The 20,715-nt window shown below is 43.7% G+C and overlaps 2 protein-coding genes across 3 annotated transcripts in view; one reads left to right on the top strand and one right to left on the bottom strand.

Moving 5' to 3' along the window:
• The window catches only part of TMEM230 (transmembrane protein 230), a 608,298-nt gene extending 589,986 nt beyond the window's left edge, over nt 1-18,312 (bottom strand). Inside the window, exon 1 of the mRNA XM_068274815.1 lies at nt 18,129-18,312. The gene's annotated coding sequence lies outside the window, so the exon portion shown is untranslated. The remainder of the gene's footprint in view (nt 1-18,128) is intronic.
• The window catches only part of CDS2 (CDP-diacylglycerol synthase 2), a 102,336-nt gene that overhangs the window by 9,292 nt on the left and 72,329 nt on the right, over nt 1-20,715 (top strand). The gene's annotated exons all lie outside the window — the stretch shown is intronic.

Here is a 20,715-nt window from a genome sequence, read left to right as displayed (position 1 = left end):
CTGTCTACTGCTATCCAACTGGCAAAGCTGTCTACTGCTATCCAACTGGCAAAGCTGTCTACTGCTATCCAACTGGCAAAGCTGTCTACTGCTATCCAACTGGCAAAGCTGTCTACTGCTATCCAACTGGCAAAGCTGTCTACTGCTATCCAACTGGCAAAGCTGTCTACTTCTATCCAACTGGCAAAGCTGTCTACTGCTATCCAACTGGCAAAGCTGTCTACTGCTATCCAACTGGCAAAGCTGTCTACTGCTATCCAACTGGCAAAGCTGTCTACTGCTATCCAACTGGCAAAGCTGTCTACTGCTATCCAACTGGCAAAGCTGTCTACTGCTATCCAACTGGCAAAGCTGTCTACTGCTATCCAACTGACAAAGAGCTGTATAATACTATCCAACTGATAGCTGTCTACCACTATCCAACTGACAAAGCAGTGTACTGCTATCCAACTGACAGAGTCTGGGAACACAGTAGTATGGGAAATGTAGCATTTTGATAATTTACGTTTGTGTGTTTTACATGCTTTTCCTGTGTATTTGCTTTTTTTTCCCGCACGGTTTTCTTGCGTTTTGCTTGCGTTTAAATGCGTTTGCGGATCGCATTTGTGTTTTTCATGCTTTTTTGGGGTTTTTTTAGTCGTTTGATTATGCAAATCACTAGGAAGTTAACACGAAGCGGAAATACATCATCAAACTGTTTTTTTTTTTAAACCATATAAAAACACATGCAAAATGCTCTAAAACGCAATACCTCTGCGTCACCATTGACTTTCTTCATGTGTGTTTTTGATGCGTTTTTGAAAAATATGCAACAAAACCAGCGTTTTTACAAACGCACATTGCAGAACTCAAGCATATGGATTTGTTCATGTGGCCCATTGACTTGCATTATGTGCGTTTTCGCTGCATTTTCTGCAACGCTGGCGTTTCTGCCTAGTGTGTTTCCAGCCTGAGAGATGTCTATTAGCCAACTTACATGTTTGTCTACCATACATCTGACAGCTGTCTACTGGCCAACTGACAGAGCTGTCTAATACTGTCCAACTGCCGTAGCAGTCTACCATACATCTGACAGCTGTCTACTGGCCAACTGACACAGAGCTGTCTAATACTGTCCAACTGCCGTAGCTGTCTACCATACAACTGATGGAGAGCTGTCTACTTCTATCCAACTGACAGAAAGCAGTGTTCTCCCCAGAAATCTTTCCAGCCGGGTGGCATGAATAAGTAGCCGGGTGGGGTGCGAAGGAGGAATGCAGGACCGATGTATTTCTGCTTACAGCACAGGATGAGGAGGCAATCTGATCAGAGCTGTGGAGTCGGTACAAAAATCTTCCGACTCCAACTCCGACTCCTCAGTTTATGAAACCACGACTCCGACTCCAACTCCGGGTACCCAAAATGGCTCCTACTCCGACTCCTTAGTCTAATACTTAACAGGGCTGTGGATTTTGTACAAAAATCAGACGACTCCGACTCCTCAGTTTATGAAATCAACGACTCCGACTCCGGGTACCCGAAATTACTCCGACTCCTTGACTCCGACTCCAACTGGGTGGAGCATCCAGCTACAAGATCCTGGGGAAAACGCTACCTTTTTGAGGTCCGTTGGACCTGTATATGCCAGTAAAGACTTCATCTATACTATACACTAAGGGTTCGTTTCCACTATAGCGAATCAGCATGCAGGCACCGCATGCGGATTCGCATAGGCAATACAAGTGGATGGGATTGTTTCCACTTGTGCGTTGTGCGGGGGCGTTTTGGTGTGCGGGGGAAATGCGGCTGGAATGCGAGCGAATCGCCCGCAATGCTTTTAATAGGGAAATCGCATGCGGCTTTGTCATGCGGTTTTCGCGTACGATTTCGCATGTAATGTTATGGAAATGTACACAGGCAGTGACATGGTTAAATTCGCCTGCTTCTTAGCCATGCAAAATCGCATGCGAAATCGCGGGGAAAACAGCATGCGGAAACGCATCCGCATGCGATTTCGTCCGCGGTGGAATCCAGGCGATTCCACACCGCAACAGTGGAAATGAGCCCTAGTTATGGGTGCCTAGGGGCATAAGTAAATTATTTCCTGTTTCTGCCAATAGTTGAGTCATAAATATTCAAATCAGTAGGGCCCATTCACACTTAAAGATCACCTGAACTGAAAATTAAAAGTCAAAATAAACCTAAACATATCATACTTGCCTTCTGTGTAATCTACTCATCAATCTCTTTCTCCTCTCCTGTGTCCCGTTTGTCCACTGAGATCAATGGAATTCTCTGTCCTCCATTTTGAAAATGGCCATTACTCCATAACAGCTTCCTGGTCAGCACACTGTTAAACTGTAATATCGCCCACTTGAGCCATAGGGAAACATGGACATCACCTTGCACATTTAGTTGTATCTGACAGCAGCTGATATATAACTGACAGCAACTGGTATATTTCAGTTCTGACAAAATATTGTCAGAACTGGAAGGGATCACTGTTAGAAGAAAATGGTGAGCTGAAAGGAACTGGTGGTGAAACACAGGGCTGTGGAATCGGAGTTGGAGTCAGTCGGGGCAATTTTGGGCACCCAGAGTCGGAGTTGGAGTCGTTGATTTCATAAACTGAGGAGTCGGATGATTTTTGTACAAAATCCACAGCCCTGTTAAGTATTAGGCTAAGGAGTCGAGGAGTCGAGCCATTTTGGGTACCCGGAGTCGGAGTTGGAGTCGGAGTCATGGTTTCATAAACTGAGGAGTTGGAGTCTGAAGATTTTTGTCCCGACTCCACAGCCCTGGTGAGACACGTATGTAATATTCATTTGCAGCTACCTCGTGTGTTTATTTTAAATAATTTTACTCAGTTCAGGTTCCCTTTAAAATCGCCCGAGTGATTTTGCCGCGATTAGCGCAGTAAAAATCACTGGACACTTCCACGATTTCAGAGCGATCGCGGTCGGCGCTTTATAAGCACTGTACCGCAATTGCTCCAGAATCACCTCAAAACTGCTGCAGGTAACGTGTTTGCGATTGGCGCTAATCGTAAAAAGCACGCGATCGGAGCCAATTGCGGCAGTGATAACACTGCCATAGAGTAACTAGTGCTTTAAAAGTGCTAGCGCTTTAGCGATTAGAGGGAATCGCCTGCTAATCGCTTAGGTGTGCATGGGCCTTAAAGTTTTTTTTTTTTTTTAGACATATTTACTTTGTGAGCTTTTATCCTTTGTATCTATCCTTGCTGGACTATTTGCACTGAACTGGAATTGGAGGGTTTCAAAAGTACCTCTGCTCTTTTGTTTTATTGCATTTTGACTGCATTTTGGAGGCCTGAGTTGGGAGACCTGCCTGCACTTTGCTTTGGGAAGGGACTGTCTAAGGAAGCAACAGTGCAGATTGTTTGGAAAAATTGTGCTTTTTTATGTTTCTTTTGTTTTGTTCATATTTGTTGTATTGGAATTTTTCAGAATATATTCAACATGGTAACTTAAATACTGTATATAATAACATATTCAAAGAAACAGTTTGGGGTGAGTCTTTCTGACTCGTCTGGTCAATAACTGCAAAATTAGTATGCAAATTTATGCCAATTGAAAATGGACCAATCAAATCCCAGCAACCTGGGTAAGTGCATTTTCAAGCTGCATGATTATGCATACAGAATTTGAGTAATTCTGCATTAACTAGTCATTTGCCTGTTCTCTCAGGGTTTTCTTTGACTTCAAAAGCATTTCCTGAATGGCATTTGCTAAATCTAACTGCCAAAATAGTGTGCAAGCGAGTAGGGAGGCTGACTGGTATTTTACTATTTTGTCAGTTAGGCTTACCAACTGCCATTTAGGAAATGCTTTTGAAAACCTGGAGAATCTCCCATGAGGAGATGAACTAGTCCAAAACTGTTGGTTCTGCCAGATTTTAACTGCTTTTTACCATTGACATGGCTCGCAAAACACATATATAAAGTTATAGCGGTTGCAGGCTTTGGGCCTGAGCACACTGATGCATTGCTTTGCTGATTTCTGCAACATCCTGCAATTTAATGCGTGTTAGGCCGGTTACACACTCAAAACGTGCAGGAGAACGGCTCCTGCAGGCGTTGCGGCGTGTCGTCGGAATCTGCGGTGCAACGCTGAGTAGCGGCGGTAGTAGTTAATTTACCCGAAGGGGAAGCGCCGATTCCCGACGATAAAATGCGCCGGGATGCGTCGTACCGCAACGCATCGAAACGCAGCGTCGGGTGTAAAAGGTAAAATGAAAGTCTATGGACTTTCCTTTTACCTTGGTTAACGCAAAGTAAAGACTTTGCGTTAAAACGCCAAAAGAGGGCTCTGGTGTGAAAGAGCCCTTAATACTTTTTGGGCTTACAATGAAACTGTAAGGCCCCGTTCACATCACAAACGCGGATGGCCATGCGTGCGGACCGCAACGTGTACGAACGCACGCCATCCGCGTTTGTGTGCGTTGCGTGGCTGATCCCATCACTGAAAAGTGAATGGGACAGCCACGCGTTTTTACAAAAAATGCGTGCAGCATGCGTTCCCAGACCGCACAGGTCCGGAACGTATGCAGTGTGAACATCAGACATTGCACTCTATGCAATGTCTGATGTCGTGCGTGTCGGCCACCTGCACGCTTTTCCAAAACGCGTCTGGAAACGCGTGCAGTGTGAACGGGGCCTAATAGTAGCAGATGTGAAGGAGTATCATATGTCAGCGAGAGTGGAGGAGACTATGGGAGATGTGGCGTCTGCGACATATAACTGGATATGATTGCATTGGCTGTATTGGGAAAGTAGACTCCTCCCCCAGGGAGCATAGCTTGTATGGAGAGGGGTCTCCTTGGTTACCCTTTTAAGTTGAAAGACAACTAGCATAAGCAATGCTGTATAAATCCAGGACTGAAAACCTTTGGTCACTTGTGCTCAAATGATCTTAATTGTCTGCGGTAATGCAGCAAATGACCTGGATCCCGTGTTGCCTGCTTATGAAGACAGCAAATCTAGTACTGTATTCTACAGTGAGAAGGCAGAGCACTGGAAAACGTAATATCTTTCATATAATTGCCATGAAAGATTCAAATAGACTGCAATGCAGTGACTTGTGATCCACTCTCTTTAGTATTACTATATGTATTGGCATTCATTTATTATCACATGTGTAGCAATCGGATATGTTGCATAGAATTTTATATCAAAGCAGAGTATCCCTTTAAAGACCCCCTTTTGCAGCGTATTTGTTTCAGTGAGTATTGCAAAACTGAAACCTATTGCAAAACTGAATGCTGATAGCGTCTGTGCATTGTTTGCACTTGGCTCTTTAGCAGTGTAAAACCTGTACTTAATGAAGCAACATAACTGTTTAGAAATTTGCCACATTATGTTGGCTATGTAATAGTAACCATCTAGGTGGCCAAATAAATTCTCTATAGTTCACAAATGACACTGCAGAGTCTCAGCAAGTACAGTACCGGGAGTTTGTCTGCACTTCCTGGATTGGAGGGTTCTTTCCCTCTCTTCTGCCCTTGATACATCTCTGCCCACCCATGAAATTTCCCTCCTGCCCTTGATGTGCCCTTTTCTGACCTCCCAGTGATGTAGCCTGGCCCTGACCAGGCAGGTGACAAGGTGGAGAAGGGGAGGCAGATAATAGTCAAGTCGTAATTGAATTGTGATCCAGCTGTGGCGATATGCTTGCCCTCTACAGAAGCGGTGCAGCTGAGGTATAAAGGCCTCACTACTACTTAGGGAGGCTGTTATCCACTACTTGATCATGTTACTGAGGACTGATTACTCTATTATACTCTGTTATAGACGTTTCAGTGATGAGGTCATGTTGGTGCTTCCATCAGGGTCCATTGTGGTCCTGGAGTTGACCTGCTGCATCATTGTAGTGTCTTGGTCTTCTGGGAGAGCCTTGGTGAGGCTGTTGCAGACAATAAACTACTCCTAGTATTACGTTGTACTGCAATGCACCCGTGGCAATGTGAACGTCACTGAAAGTGGTGCGTTGCCACGTTACAAAGTGTTCTTTATGCCACAATGCACCACTGTGGCCGTTGAGTGCATTTACACTGCCTCAGTTGCATTGCAGAATAAAGCTGCATGTCATCTCACTGCTGTGCTACAGATAACGTTACTGGGCCCTTTTCCACCTGCAGTCGCTAGCGTTCACGCTAAACGCTAGCGATTGCTGCGTCGCAATTACCGGCGATTCCCCGACGTTCGCGGCCGCGATTTTTGCTATGCTATGCAATGCATAGCAAAATCGTGGCAATTATCGCTCAGCCGCGCGTTCGCGTTCCCGGCAAAAACGAATCGCGGTAGTGGAAATGACCTACCGCGATTCCTATGTTAAAAAGCAAACCGTAGCGATTGTAAAATCGCTAGCGGTTTGCGTTTTTGCGATTCAGCCAGCGCAAACGCGCTGGTGGAAAAGGGCCCTAATGCTGGGAATACATGGCTCGATTTTGAGCCGTTTAGATGGCTCGACTGATAATTTCCGACATGTCCAATCTCCCGCCTGATTGATTTTGTGCTCTATTTTGCATAGGGAACAATGGGAAAAGATAAGAAACACAAATGGAAGATAAGAAAATCGCCTACGTAATCAAGCACGGAAAACGATCGAGCGTGAAATCGAGCGGCAAAATCGATCCGTGTATTCCCAGCATAACACCCTGCATGCAGTCTTTGGATTACCATGTATGGCAATGCACACAGCGTTCAGTGCAATTCACACAAATTATAATGCATTTCCTTTAACAGCTTCTATCTGTAAATTTTAGAATTAGAAGGTACCTACAACACAAAGTGTGATATATTTTTTTTAGTTTCAGGTATCACTTTTTTCTTTTCTTTTCTTTCTTATTTCTTTTTTTTTTTTTTCATTACAGATTTAGATTTCTCTTTCAAACATTGCCCTGCCTAATTGGATGTTGCGAATATAATCAACCAAATTTTCCTTGTACGTCAAACCCCCTTTGTTTCTGTGACCATCACTGCTCTCCATGCTCTGTCAACTAGAAAGTATTGACTGCTGACTTTTGCGGATTCCATGTTTTCATTAGCGAAAGTCTCCCTGTAGGGCAGAAATGAAATATTGTTTTCATTTTGTTTAGAACAATTTGCTTTATTCACTCCCGTCTTATTGATCATCTGTATGATCTGACTGAGTACCGGTAGTTTTTGTTCAGTAAGTTTTTCAACAACCGTTTTGTGATTTTTTTTTTTTTTTGTAGGCCATAAAGCCACATGTTCCCATATTTCAATGCTGACAACTTGCTTTGAAATGAGGACTGCAGCCAAGCTAAACTAAGATTTGTAATTCAATAAAAACTGAGTTCATTTTATAGAAAAAAAAAAAAAGGGTGATGGGTCCCTTTAAAGCAGGGGTCAGGAACCTTTTTGGCTGAGAAAGCCATAAACGCCACATATTTTGTGAGAGCCATATGTTTCTAACTGGGACTGTGCTTATGCATAGCAGAGGGCTCACGTTCCTGTTGCCATGGTGATGTGTACACAGTTGATCCTCCAGGCAGCGGAAGTGTCAGACACGTCTTCAGCTTCTATTGGGTTTCATCAACATCAGCAATTTCCCCGAGAGCCAGACAGGAGAAATACAGACTAACAGCTTGTACAATTAGCTAACTGACTTGGGGGTTGATTCCCTTTGTAGGATGAGATGCCCGCACTTTGGCCCAATAGGCTGCCTGCCAAGTGACAGGCAGCCTTTTGGGCCAATCAAAGTGCAGGGATCTCATCCTACAAAGTCACTGGCCTGACAGGGTCCAGAGTGGGACAATTGGAGCAGCTGTTCGTTTTGGGGGGAGCGCGAGTAAGTTATTAGTGCATGCTACAGCAGTAGCGTGCACTACTTTGAAAATGTTACTTGCGTTGCCACACTAAGTTGTGCTTCTTGAGCAGTGTAGCTTAGTGAATCAACCCTTAACTGTGAGCCAGATGTAGCCATCAAAAGAGCCACATCTGGCTCCCGAGCCATAGGTTCCCTACCCCTGGTTTAAAGGATCACTATTGCGAAAAATTGGAAAATGCATATTTATAAGAATTACATTTCTCCCAGAGTAATGTACCCTAAATTACTTTTCAGCTATGTTGCTTACAGTAACAATCTGACAAAACCGGCAAGTTTTGGACAGGTCCATCTCCTCGCAGGGGATTCTCAGTATTTTCTTTGTTCTTTAGAAAAGCACTCTATGGAAATGATCTGTAAAAGGATGTCCACCGATCTCCCTGCTTGCTTGCAATCTATTTTGGCAGCTGGACTGAGCAACTGATGTTCAGTAAGTACTTTTGAAAATAAAGAAAACCCTGAGAATCCCCCATGGGGAAATGGACTATTCCAAAGCCTGACAGATCTGTCATATTTTTACCGCCTCCTGTAAAGGTGGCAACTAACGGTCCAACTTCTAGCAAAAAATAGTTTGAGCGAAGTGAAATATCGAAATACATCATTCAGAGCACCATCAATGGACCAATCTTTGCTTCCTATCTATCATAACTGACAAGAAAATCCACATTTTTGTTCAATTAAAATCCAATCGAACGATATTTGATTATAACGTTTTTAAAATCATCCGTAGTTGATTGTGCCCATCAACGGAGATTATTTACAACCAATTCAATCAGAATTATCTGATCGCTTGAATGATTTTTCACTAAACATTGGACCGTTAGTGGCCACCTTTAGTGACAGCGAGATAGGAAAAAAATAATTTGTAGTGCATTTTGTTCTGGAAGAAATGTACAGTTTATACATACACATAAAATGTACATTTCACAATTTTTCACACTTGTGGCCTTTTAACGTCTGATGTACGGCTGAATTTGCACATCCACCTTCATTAGCTGTGACATCCTCTTGCCCTGTGGCTGTCTCTATTATACTGTGTTGCCCGTGGAGTGCAGAGAGTGGGCGGAGCTGAGCGGTTGCTTCTTTCTTTTCATCTTTTTAGTAGTAATCATTTTTTCTTTTTCTCCACATCGTTTTTTAGATGAACTCTTTATAATACAAGACACACATCTTTTTATAGTACACAAATGATTCTGAGCTGCACAGTTAAAAGTTTAGATACTTAATGATTTCCACTAATGTAATTTCGTACAATTCTCAGACGTGTTTGTGGCCAGATTCGCAAGCGTTCCAAATGCTGGGAAAGCTTGTTGTTGGAACGCCTTGTACAGAGATATGTGGCTGTTCTTTTCAGCACATAATGAATTTTGTGGGTTTTATTTGCTGTGAATGTATTTTGAATTTAAACATTTATTATTCACAAAAATAAAACCTAGTACAGGCTTTCAATTATGATTGGCCAATCGCTGACCTATTTTACCACCTCCATGTAGTATGAGGGTCAACAGATATTAAATACCATGAGCAGATTGTGTAGGTAAGCTCTCATACTGCTTGGAAGTGGTATAATTGGTCAGTGATCGTCCAGTCATAATTGAAATTGTGTACCAGGCTTTACTCAGCAGAGATTGGTGAACAGGAACATGTGTTCCCAAAGCCAGATCAAAGTGCCTGAGAATGAATAAGCATGGCTCCAATCTGGAGCCATGTACATTCCTCAAAACAAAAGTAAAAAAGTATAGCAAAAAAAAACTTCCTGTGCACAGCACCATCTAGTGAACAAAGAATTATGTTGGAATAAAAAATAAATGAAATCCTAATTTAGATGAAAATCACTCTTGGTGGGAAGGGTAAAACAGCTTGTGGGGTGAAGTGATTTAAAGAGAACTAAATGCTGTCAGTGATTGGCCAGTCATTTAAAGTTTTTTACCAGGCTTTAGATTGTCCATCTGTGGATAAGACCTATAGGGCTCGATTCACTAAAGGGTGCTATGTGTTAGCATGGTAGTGAAAAGCCGCTTTGCATGTGCAAACTACTTAGCACCCGAGCTTGCACGTGCAAAGCCTTTAAGAGACTCTGTAACAAAAGTCATCCTTTTTTCTACTATCCTACAAGTTCCTAAACCTTTTCTAATGTGCTCTGGCATACTGCAGCACTTTCTACTATCACGGTCTCTGTAATAAATTAACTTCTCTCTCCTGTCAGATTTGTCGCCCTGTGTCTGGAAGGCTGCCAACTCTTCAGTGTTATTGATCTGTTATGCCCGCCCCCCTCCAGGCCCCCTCTATGCACACTCCTGTGTGTGTTATTTAGATTAGGCAGCCTCTCTGCTCTCTCAGTGAGAGAAGAGAGCTTTACAAGCTGGATAAATCATCCTCTGTTAGGCTGTGAAAGGAGCTGGGCTGTCACATGCTTAGGAATTACAGACACCGCAGAGCTGTCTGCAGGAAGAAACAATCAGCCTGTCACTCTTCAGTGGATGAGAGCTGCAGGGGGAAGAAGTTAAACACACAAATGATCTCTTGAGATTCAAAAGGAAGGGTGTATACAGCCTGCTTGTGTATGGATGTATTTTCTATGTGTGGACATACTGTACATCAACATACTTCCGGTTTGGTGGCTATTTTATTAAAACTGTTTTTGACTACTTTTAATGCAGCGGGGAGCTGCGAAATTGTGACAAAGGGGAATCCCCTAACGCACTGGTATGTTTACTTTTGTGCGATTTTAACAATACAGATTTTCTTGTAACACTCGAGTTTGCCCGTGCAAAGCCTTTACAGTCGAGTTTGCCCGTGCAAAGCCTTTACAGTCGAGTTTGCCCGTGCAAAGCCTTTACAGTCGAGTTTGCCCGTGCAAAGCCTTTACACGTGATAACTGAGTTATCACGCTTTAGTGAATCGAGCCCATATTGTACAGAAGGCAGCCAGTCAAATTCATAAGAGGTAGTGTTATGATAGGAGTTCTCGAGAGCCTCGCGTTAGTGTTTACTTTGCAGTCTTGTGTATTTTTAGTTGTAGGTACAAATTGGTTTGTGCACACCACACATGAAAGGGAAATTTATTTAGCCTCCTGTTATCATTGCCTCATCCGCCGTATCTAGTGCCTCATTTAGGCTGGGCGCACATTTGAGCTGTGCGCTGTTTTGCCAAAAACGCACTTTACTACATTTGTACTTTTGCGTCCGATTAAAAAAAAATGTTGAAATCAACGCATAATGTTAGAATTTGTGTATTTTTAAATGCTGGCTGCATGCATAAAGAAAAGAAAAACGGAGGCAATTTTGTTTCTGCAATGCAGAATGCGGTGAAAATGGAAACCCAAATTACTCCCAAACACTGCAAGAGGCCCAGGCCAATACACAGGGACGGATCAAGACCAAGTTGCGACTGGGGCATGGTCAGGTATTGGCGCCTAAACTGCCATTCATTTTGCCGCCTTTTTAAGAATTCAACAAACTGCGCCTGGGGCAAGATACCCGCTTGCCCCCCCCCCCCCCCCCCCTTAGATCCGTCCCTGCCAATACACTGCATGTACATCTCTTTACGATTGACAAAAAAAGCCCGCAATTTTCCTGTGTGTGTGCCTAGCCCAGTCTACATCATTACTCCATCCACCTGCTCTTGTGTCTTCCTGCTTTTTGTCATCCTCATGCGCCCCCTGCTGTCCCTGCCACAACATTCTCTGACACCACCATTCTTCTCTCATTTTCTTTTTGTCTTGGTCCTTTTCTGCTTCTGTCCATATTTCTACCCACTTTGCTCTATCTCTTGCCCAGTTGCTGTAGCCAGTTGCATGAGGTCCGGTATTAGTCATGGAGAGAATCTGAAGACATAACAACAAAAGTTGTTTAGGTGATGCCTTCAAAGGGAAGGTCCCGAGCAACCTAAAAGTAAAAAATCCACTTATCTGGGGCTTCCTCCAGCCCCTGGCAGCTGTCCTGTGCACTCTTCGCAGCCCCGGTGGCTCCCGGTGCCCTCTGGTGGAGATGCCGACCTCGCTAGGTCGGCTTCTCCTGCGCTTCAGTGTGCGGCTCCCTGAGTTTCACTGACGTCATCCGGGCAGTACCATGCAGGCACAGAACTACTGCACCTGCTCAGTACAGCCCGGATGACGTCAGCGTGACTCTGAGAGCCGCTCGCACAGGCGCAATGGACATCTTGGAGGGGACCCTGGACCACCAGTGTGGAGCGGAGCTGCGGTGAAGGCACAGGACGTCTGGCAGGGGCTGGAGGAAGCCCCAGGTAAGTGGATTTTTTTTTTCTTTTTAGGTTGCTCGGGTGTATCCTTTAATGACTAACTGTACAAGATTTCTTTGCAAGCTTTCAAAACTTTTAAGTTTGCTGTACACACTCTTCTCTCTTCCTCATATACAATACCCTTCCCCGCCTCTTCCAGTCCTTCCATGTTGTAACCCCCCTTCTCTTCTATCTGTGCATTTATTGCTGAACTTCTTCTGTGTATGAAGATACCTAGCTTATGTCTGGAGCTGTTTGGTGTAAGATGAATCAGAATTGGACAACTTGTAAGGCTTAAGGTGCGTACACACATGCGACTATAGTCGTTTGTAACGATCGTTCCCCGATCTTTACCAACGACGATCGTTACAAAAAAACGAACCACCGACTATTAAGTCTAACGACGAACGAGCCAAATCGCTACAAAAGAAAGTTCTGTCTCGGCGGATTTTAACCAACGACGATCGTTAGCAAAAGTAGTACATCGTTGGAAACGATCGTTCGTACCAGGCTGGACATGCGCATTTCACTTCTTCTCCATGGAACTTTACAATTTTATGCGCAGGCGCATTAAGTGCTTTTACGTGGTGTAACGTTCGTTCTAACGATGTGATCGTTACACACTTTTTACAACTAACTTTACTTCGGTCGTTCTTTCGTCAATTAAAAGATCGTTCGTCGTTAACAACGATTGATCGTTGTCGCATGTGTGTACGTAGCATTAGGTCACACTGTTAGCTGATTTGCATTTTGACACACTGGCACAAGGCAAGACGACTACTCAAAGACTGCAGTGATTTCCAGTTCATTGTCTTTTTTTCAATTATTTTTTTTCCATTGTTTAAAGAAGGGATGGAGTAGCCTCCGGTATACTTTGAACCCAAGCTTACAGTTTCTTTAAAAATTAAGTGATATGACATCACTTCCTGAAGCTGCAAGAACTATAGACTTGTTACCACCTCTTAAGGGGCCCATATACTAGTATTTCAGCCATCGATCAATCAATTGTATTGAATCTATCGAATCAGCCGATCGATCGATTTTGCGGACGATTTCGATCAATCTTGATCGATTTGATCTATCTTACTGGATGGAAAATCTAGGTCGATCTGCTGCTGGCAGCAGCTCGATGGCCCATAGGCCCAATGGTCCAATAATGCATTTAGATTGATTTCCAATAGATTTCATTGTAAAATTTATTGGAAATCTGTTGTTCGTGTGTAGCGCACATCAGATAGATTCCTGTCAGATTCGACTTGACAGGCATCTGACAGAAATCTGATGGTTGAATCTGCTGCAAATCTATAAGTGGATGGCCACCTTTACAAACCCAGGTATAATAGTATCAAGGGTAGTGATGGTCATGTCTAGGAGAACTCCTGGAGAAGCCTGAGAATTGTTTGATCAGCTGATAGGTTTGTAAAGCTCTGATTTGCTGTGATCAATTCTGTTTTAGCATATGATCAGGACTAGAAATTCAGGGACTTGCACATCTATCACCTGACCAAACTGATCACATGCTTCTCCATGAGTTCTCCTAGACATGGCCATCACTAATCAAGGGTATCCAGACCACGATATACAGCAAGAAGGAATTGAGCTACGGTAAGCAGGGCTGCGGAGGAAGAGGAGGCTCTCCTGTGAGCACTTAGAGCTGTTTACATACATGTATCTTTTACTAAAGAGGATCCATAAAGGGAACCCGAGGTGAGCTGGCAAATATAAATTGATCTGCTGTAGGTTTATTGGCATCTTGAGGCTTTTATTTTCCAGTGCAGCATCTGCTTCCTTGTGGGCGGGGATCTCAGAATCAGAATCATTTATTTCGCCAAGTACAACGGTGGGTTGTACCCGGAATTATTTTTGGCACAAGCAAGCAGGGTCGGTGATGGTACAGTAAACATATGTTAAACATCGCACAAAGTTAAAACAATTACAGCAGACAACCATTTAACATTCCACAGAGTACGCGTTTCCAAAAACATACTTACATAGAACACATGACGAAAGAAAGACATAAAGGCCAGAGGGGTCTGACCAAGAGCTAAGTCGAGCGGAGCTGCCTGCCACACTCTGAGCGGCGCTCACTGCTCTACCGCCCTCCAGACCCCCCCATATAATGAAAAATAGACACAGAGTCCCTTTGTCCCCATGGTTGAGAAAAACAGTCCTCAACTCCATGACAGTCCCGGCCCCACAGACTCCCTGAATATCAGAAAAACCTAAAGGGAACCAGAGATGAGAGGAATATGGAGGCAGCCATATTTATTTCCTTTTAGGCTGGTTTCACACCAGGAAGTTGCGTTTTAGGGGACGTTATGGTCGCATAACGTGCCCCTAACACAACGCCTGGTGCTCCCTGCTTTGGACGTCAGAGTGAGCCGCGTTGTGCAGCTCACTCTGGCGTCCGTGATGCCGTAATGCGCACTCTTGGACGCATGCAGCATCACGTGGTCCAGCCGGCCAATCGCCGCACAGAGCGGCCGCTCCAGGAAGTAAACACTGCACGTTACTGAGTGCAGTGAATATTAATTAGCCATGTGCCTGGCCGCTCTCCGCTCCTCCCCAACGTCACTGAGCATGTGCAAACAGTCTAACGCGGCTCTGCCGCTTACAAAGTACTGCATGCAGTACGTTGTCTAATGGCGCAGTGTTACAATGTAACATAACGTGGGCACTGTGAACAGCCCATTGATTTTTCATTGCTGTGCGGTGTGTTACAGGCTGCTCTAACGTGCGCCTGTAACGTCCCACTGTGAAACCAGCCTTAAACAATGCCAGCAGTTACCTGACAGTCCTGTATAGGATAATGTATAGGATTATGCCTCTACCGGAGCAGGGCACAACAGGCCCCTATGTAAAGGATATGCCTCATCTGCAGCCCTGAACTGAAGACAGAAACCTCAGCTCACACTTGTTTCCTGTAAACTGTGATCAATCAGCACATCCTGATAGAAACACAAATAGAGGCAGTATTGTCAGGTGCTGAGCTGCAAATCAGCCGTTAGAGCACTGCAAGGCATGTAAAGTGGCTGCTTTACTTTTAGCTACTGCTTAGCGTTGTCTTCTTATCCTGTATGCCGTAACATCTTGTTTTCCATAGACTGCACATCTTTAGAGGGCTTACCTATCACCCATTAGAACCAATAACCCAGACTACTTTATAGTAAGCAAATGGACATGCTGAAATGATCAATACTAAGACGATGAAAGCATTTATTGTCTAACATGCTAATGTCCACTCATCCAGGCAGTGGAAGCTGCACTGGCATAGGAAACCCACTAAGCACAGATCAGGTAGCTGGCAAATATAAACTGATCTGCTGTAGGTTGATTGGTATCTTGCGGCTTTTATTTACCAGTGCAGCATCTGCTTCCTTGTGGGCGGCAATCTGCTGTCAGAAAAACTTGAAGGGAACCCAAGGTGGAAGGGATGTGGAGGCTGCCATATTTATTTCCTTGTAAACAATGCCAGTTGTCTGGCAGCCCTGTTGATTATAAGCCCTGTTGATCATAAGACAAAGTGTCTGGGTCAAAACCCTGGAACAAGCATATGGATAATCCAGTAAAACCTGAGTCAGTACCTGATCTGCTGCATGCTTGTTCAGTGTCTATGGCTAAAAGTATTAGAGACACAGGATCAGGACGACTGCCAGGCAACTTAAATGGAAATAAATATGTCAGCCTTTATATCCCTCTCACCTCGGGTTCCCTTTAACTCGTTCAATGAAAAAATAAATGGATTAAAAGTGAGCACAAAAAATAGAGTATTACTCCTGCGCACTCAAAAACAATTTAATACCATCAATTAAATAACAATAAAAATCATACCACACACGAGTAGCTCCACTAAAATCGCAACCACACTGTCACTCACATCCAGACAAATCTGCAGGTATGCAGAGACCTTACACACCTCTCACACTGAAAAGTCCTGCAGGATACAGTTCAGGTACACTTTAAATGAAATTTAGATCATTTCAAAAGGAGGACCCTCCATATGCAGAAGAGAGAACTGCACTTGGTTGTTACTGAGCTGTAAAAACGAAAATGTCTGAACCAGCCAGCTCGGTACAGAGGTAATGTCAATGCCTTCAGAGCTGAAGATTGTGAGTTTGAGCCTGCTTTGTAGGTATAACTTTAGCTGCCTTTTATTTTTTTTATTTACCTATGTACTTCTCCAGAAAACAGCACTCACACTGCACAAATTCATAGTCCTGCATGCACAGAGGACTTCAATAATATAACAGCTTGTGCTCTTGCTTCACCTGGGGAAAGAGAACGTTAGCAGTTGGAATAGCCCTAGTGAGGAGCTATAGATATGCTATAACATAGCATTCATAGCAAACCTGTAAAAATAAAATCTGCTGACCATATGATGCACTCTTCCTGTTAGGTACGCACTAGCAGGGTTATCACAGTTGTCATTTTCACCATAGTGCTCCTTTAGGTGATGAACACTGCAGGAAAAGGGAAACTCTTGTCCATTTTGAAGGTGACGCCGGGCTGGTTGCTTTGTATAACATCCGTGCCTTTGCCCCGTCTTCTTATCTCATTCGTTTGAATTTGGCTTTTGTGGTGTCAAATGTTTTGTATAAGAAAACTGCTGGGGTATTGGTACATAAATCACTGGATCAGCTCAGCTAATAAGTACACATTGTTTTTCTAATAAAATGTAACCTTTATCCCTGCATTTAAAATTAGGACTGAAAATTCAGCTGAGCTGATCCAGTGATTGGAATGATTTGCATAGTAATAAGACCTAGTATTTGCCTACCTCACACTATGGCAGCCATCGTCTTCCCGTAAACTGCCAGTTTAGCTGTGTGAAATGTAGGCACAGTTGCACAGTGGTTGCGTTGCATTGCGTTGGGGTTTTCCAAGTGGAGAATGGATTATTTTCCTGTGCTTGGGAAACCATAAACGAATGATGGGCACATAATGACAGCAATGCATTCACAGATAACATTTTGTCATGTGATTGTACCATGCTTCATTTACACAGGCCCTTAGAGGATCATGTTGATAAGTGATCAGTTATGTTCTGCACAGTGTTCTACCCATAGCAGAGCTCCCGAGTGAGTTGTGACATGGCTCACTGCACAGTATATAGTTTCATCTTTCCATGCATTACCAGTGGGCCTTCATGAGAGAGAGCCTGTAGTTAGCAGGCTTTCCTTGTAGCTCTCCTGTAGAGTCTGAGGCATCCATCCTATTTATTATAGCAAAGAAATGAACAGCGCTACTTAAAAACAGATGAATGCTTACCTGCAAAAAAGTGCAAACCCCACTCATGGGATAAAAATACACAATGAGCATACACATGACCTGTCTACCACTTGGAGGATGTTAGTTTCCACTAACAGCTTGCATGCAATTTGTTAGGTACTCGTCCCTCCCACTGTCGAAGAAGTCTTTCCTCCATGGGAGGGGACCTAACACTAACTAAATCCTACCTATGCATATGCATAGCCTGGGCGCGCTACCAGTAAAATTGAGAATTGCGCAAAAAAAGTGGGATCAGCGCATCACCAGGCCGCCTCTGAATGGCCTCAGCTCAGAGATGCGCTGAGCCCCCCCAGAAACTACAAACGCACCTTGAACCCAAACAGAGGCTCTGCATATACACCAAAGGCAAAACTGTTAAGTGGGAGCAGCTGATCCTATTTATTACACTGTTTATACGGAATCGGTATGTTCGCCATGCATTTTTACAGGTTGCCTCTCACACCCCAGAAATACACAGGCAGGATAACTGATAACTCTAAAAAAATTGGTTGTACACTGTAGGGGAGGCTGTGAGGTAAGCTGTTTGATGTTCTCTGTAAATTAGCATAAAAAATATTGTTGTTGCAAAACCACAGCTACTTGATGATGAAACTGGATATTTAAAGGTTATACAGAAGACAAAATAAAAAGGCAGTTTTACTTACCGGGTGCTTCAACTGACATCTGCAGGGGGTCAGTAGAAGCCCCAGGTAAGTATAAAACTGCTTTTTTTTAATTTTTTGTCTGAGTGGAACTGAAGAAAGTTTCACTGACCTCCTCCAACAGCTGTCCTGTCCCACGCCGGTCCTCAACGATCCTTTGGTGCAGTCCACGATCCTGGGCAGGCTGATGCATTCACCTCTATAGCCTATGGGGGTAACTCATCTGCCCCAGGCTACAGCCGGACCATGGGAGCAGATATTACACTGTCCGCTCCCACTGATCTCCACCTTGTGGCCACCTGTGATAAGAATCGGGGAGAGGAAAGATTTTACGATTGACAAGCACTGACTAAATATACATGAATGTTGTAAAATCTAAGCAGTATTAATCATTAAAGGGAAGGTCCAAGCAAAATAAAAAAATGAGTTTCACTTACCTGGGCCTTCTACCAGCCCCATGCAGCCATCCTGTGCCCTTGTAGTCACTCACTGCTGCTCCAGTCCCCCGCTGGCAGCTTTCCGACCTCGGAGGTCGGCAGGCCGCATTGCGTACGTTTTTACGCATTCCCGCTAGTGCAAGAACATTAACACATACCTTTTTACGCGTTACTGGTTCTATGCGTAAATTTTTACGCATTGAACTAGTAATGCGTAAAAATGTATGTGTTAATGTTCCTGCACTAGTGACAATGCGTAAAAACGTACGCAATGCGGCCCGCCGACCCCCGAGGTCGGAAAGCTGCCAGCGGGGGACTGGAGCAGCAGTGAGTGACTACGAGGGCACAGGATAGCTGCATGCGGCTGGTAGAAGCCCCAGGTAAGTGAAAGTCATTTTTTTATTTTGCTTGGACCTTCCCTTTAAGTTACAATCAGTAAAGTTCCTCTTTAAAAAATTGTATGTTTATTTAAAAAAATGTTTACATGACTTTATATATTAAATTTAGGTACATATGCTTGAGGGCTTCTGGCCATTCAGAGCTATTCAGTCTTCAGAAATAATGTTTTAAGAAGACTGTTATCACACACAACCACTGACCAACCATTGTATCTACTACATAAACTTCAAATACAGTAAACTGGGCAGTGCTAGTTCATTTCACCACAGTCAGCCTGGTTTTAGCTTCTTGGCTGAGAGTGATGCTTCAGAAGTTGGCCCCAGCTTGCTACAAACATTTTCTGCTTCCAAATGGTCAGATTGTCACATAAATGCTTTGTATGGCAGCTTGTGGCCATGGTGTTCTATTTAATGAAATTGAAGGCCTCACAATTTTTTTTTCCATTTTGTTCTAGCTTTTAAGAGCACAAGACTAGGGTACGGCTTCTCCAGCAATGACACCCTTAGTTATTCTTAGCATTGACAAAACTAGACCATCAGATTCTGCTATAACAAATCCTTCTTCTTACAATTTATAGCCATTGACTTGTCGGTAACAGCAGAAGAATGTGAGTTTTCTGTGTTGTTACATGCTGTTCTCCCTGCAGAAACAGCACTACAATAGTAAGAGGCATCCCAACATCCCTTTAGATGTTTGTTATACTGCCTCTGCTTGATCTAAATCTGTCTATTAGTCTCTATTAGTCTTTCTTAACATTTTATTTAATTGCCACAGCTTAGATGAACTTTCAGGAGACATTACACATGCCCTGCTTAGGTGATTTTCCCACTAGCTCCTCCGCATCTTCAAACAGGAACCTAAGAGTTCAAACTACCAAAGTGTAGCAGGGGAAATCTGTTTTGTTAGATCTCTCTCAGCTCGCTGCCTGGGTGTAGAAAAGCTAGACCCGCCTGAGCATCCTGCAGGTCCTATCTCCTATTGCAGGAGACATGAGCTGTTTCTATTGGCTTCTGCCCGTCAGTCGTGGGTAATCATCTTTGTTTCTGTGAGTTCTGTGAGTCCCACACTGATTCTGAAAGAGGAGAACTGCTGGTGATGGAACTGGCCTTTACCGCATGCTGGTACCTTGATGAATTGACATTTACTGACATTTGTTGAGGTATTTACCACACAAGTCAGTAATTTACCTCACTGCTCGATCATTTCAGCTTTTCATACGGTAGCAGCCTTGATAAATGACATTTTCCTAAGTGCTCGGTAAAATCAGCTATTTTCAGCATTACCGAAAGCGGTAGTGCTTGATGAATTAACACCACTGTCTTAGGGATTATACGTCGAAAACTGCAATTTTAGTGACTATGCTTAGTTACATAAAATAATATTTGAAAACGTTCTCAGTGTGTAAAGTTGTTTATTTTTACTGCAGATCAGTAAAAGCTTGTTTACCTTTAATCATCAGCAAAGGCAAGAATCTGCCTGTGATATACTTTATCATGTATATCAAGCCCAAGGACCTCCTGGACCCATTAGAAGGGATCCCCTGGAGTATGTATACCACACTTGAGAACCTAGGCTCTAGCCCACTGTCTGCAGGATGAACAACCTCTTCCTGCTAGTGCCACATTGTATGGTATGATCAGAATTCAGCACAGTGGTGTTCTGCACAGCTTATGCTAGCTTCATATACTTAAAGGGAACCTAAAGGAAATGAAAAAAAGCCAGTTTAACTTACCTGGTGCTTCTACCACCCTCCTGCAGCTGTCCTGTGCCCGGGTCGTCACTCGGCGATGTTCCTGTCCTGAAAATGTCTGCTGTGCATTCGCTGGACGCTCCAGTGACATGAGCGAGATTGAGGGCGTGCAC

The sequence above is a fragment of the Hyperolius riggenbachi genome, chromosome 3 (assembly GCF_040937935.1).
Source record: "Hyperolius riggenbachi isolate aHypRig1 chromosome 3, aHypRig1.pri, whole genome shotgun sequence".
NCBI lineage: Eukaryota > Metazoa > Chordata > Amphibia > Anura > Hyperoliidae > Hyperolius > Hyperolius riggenbachi.
Note: the sequence above shows the minus strand (reverse complement) of the source record. Positions and strands in the feature narration are given on the sequence as shown.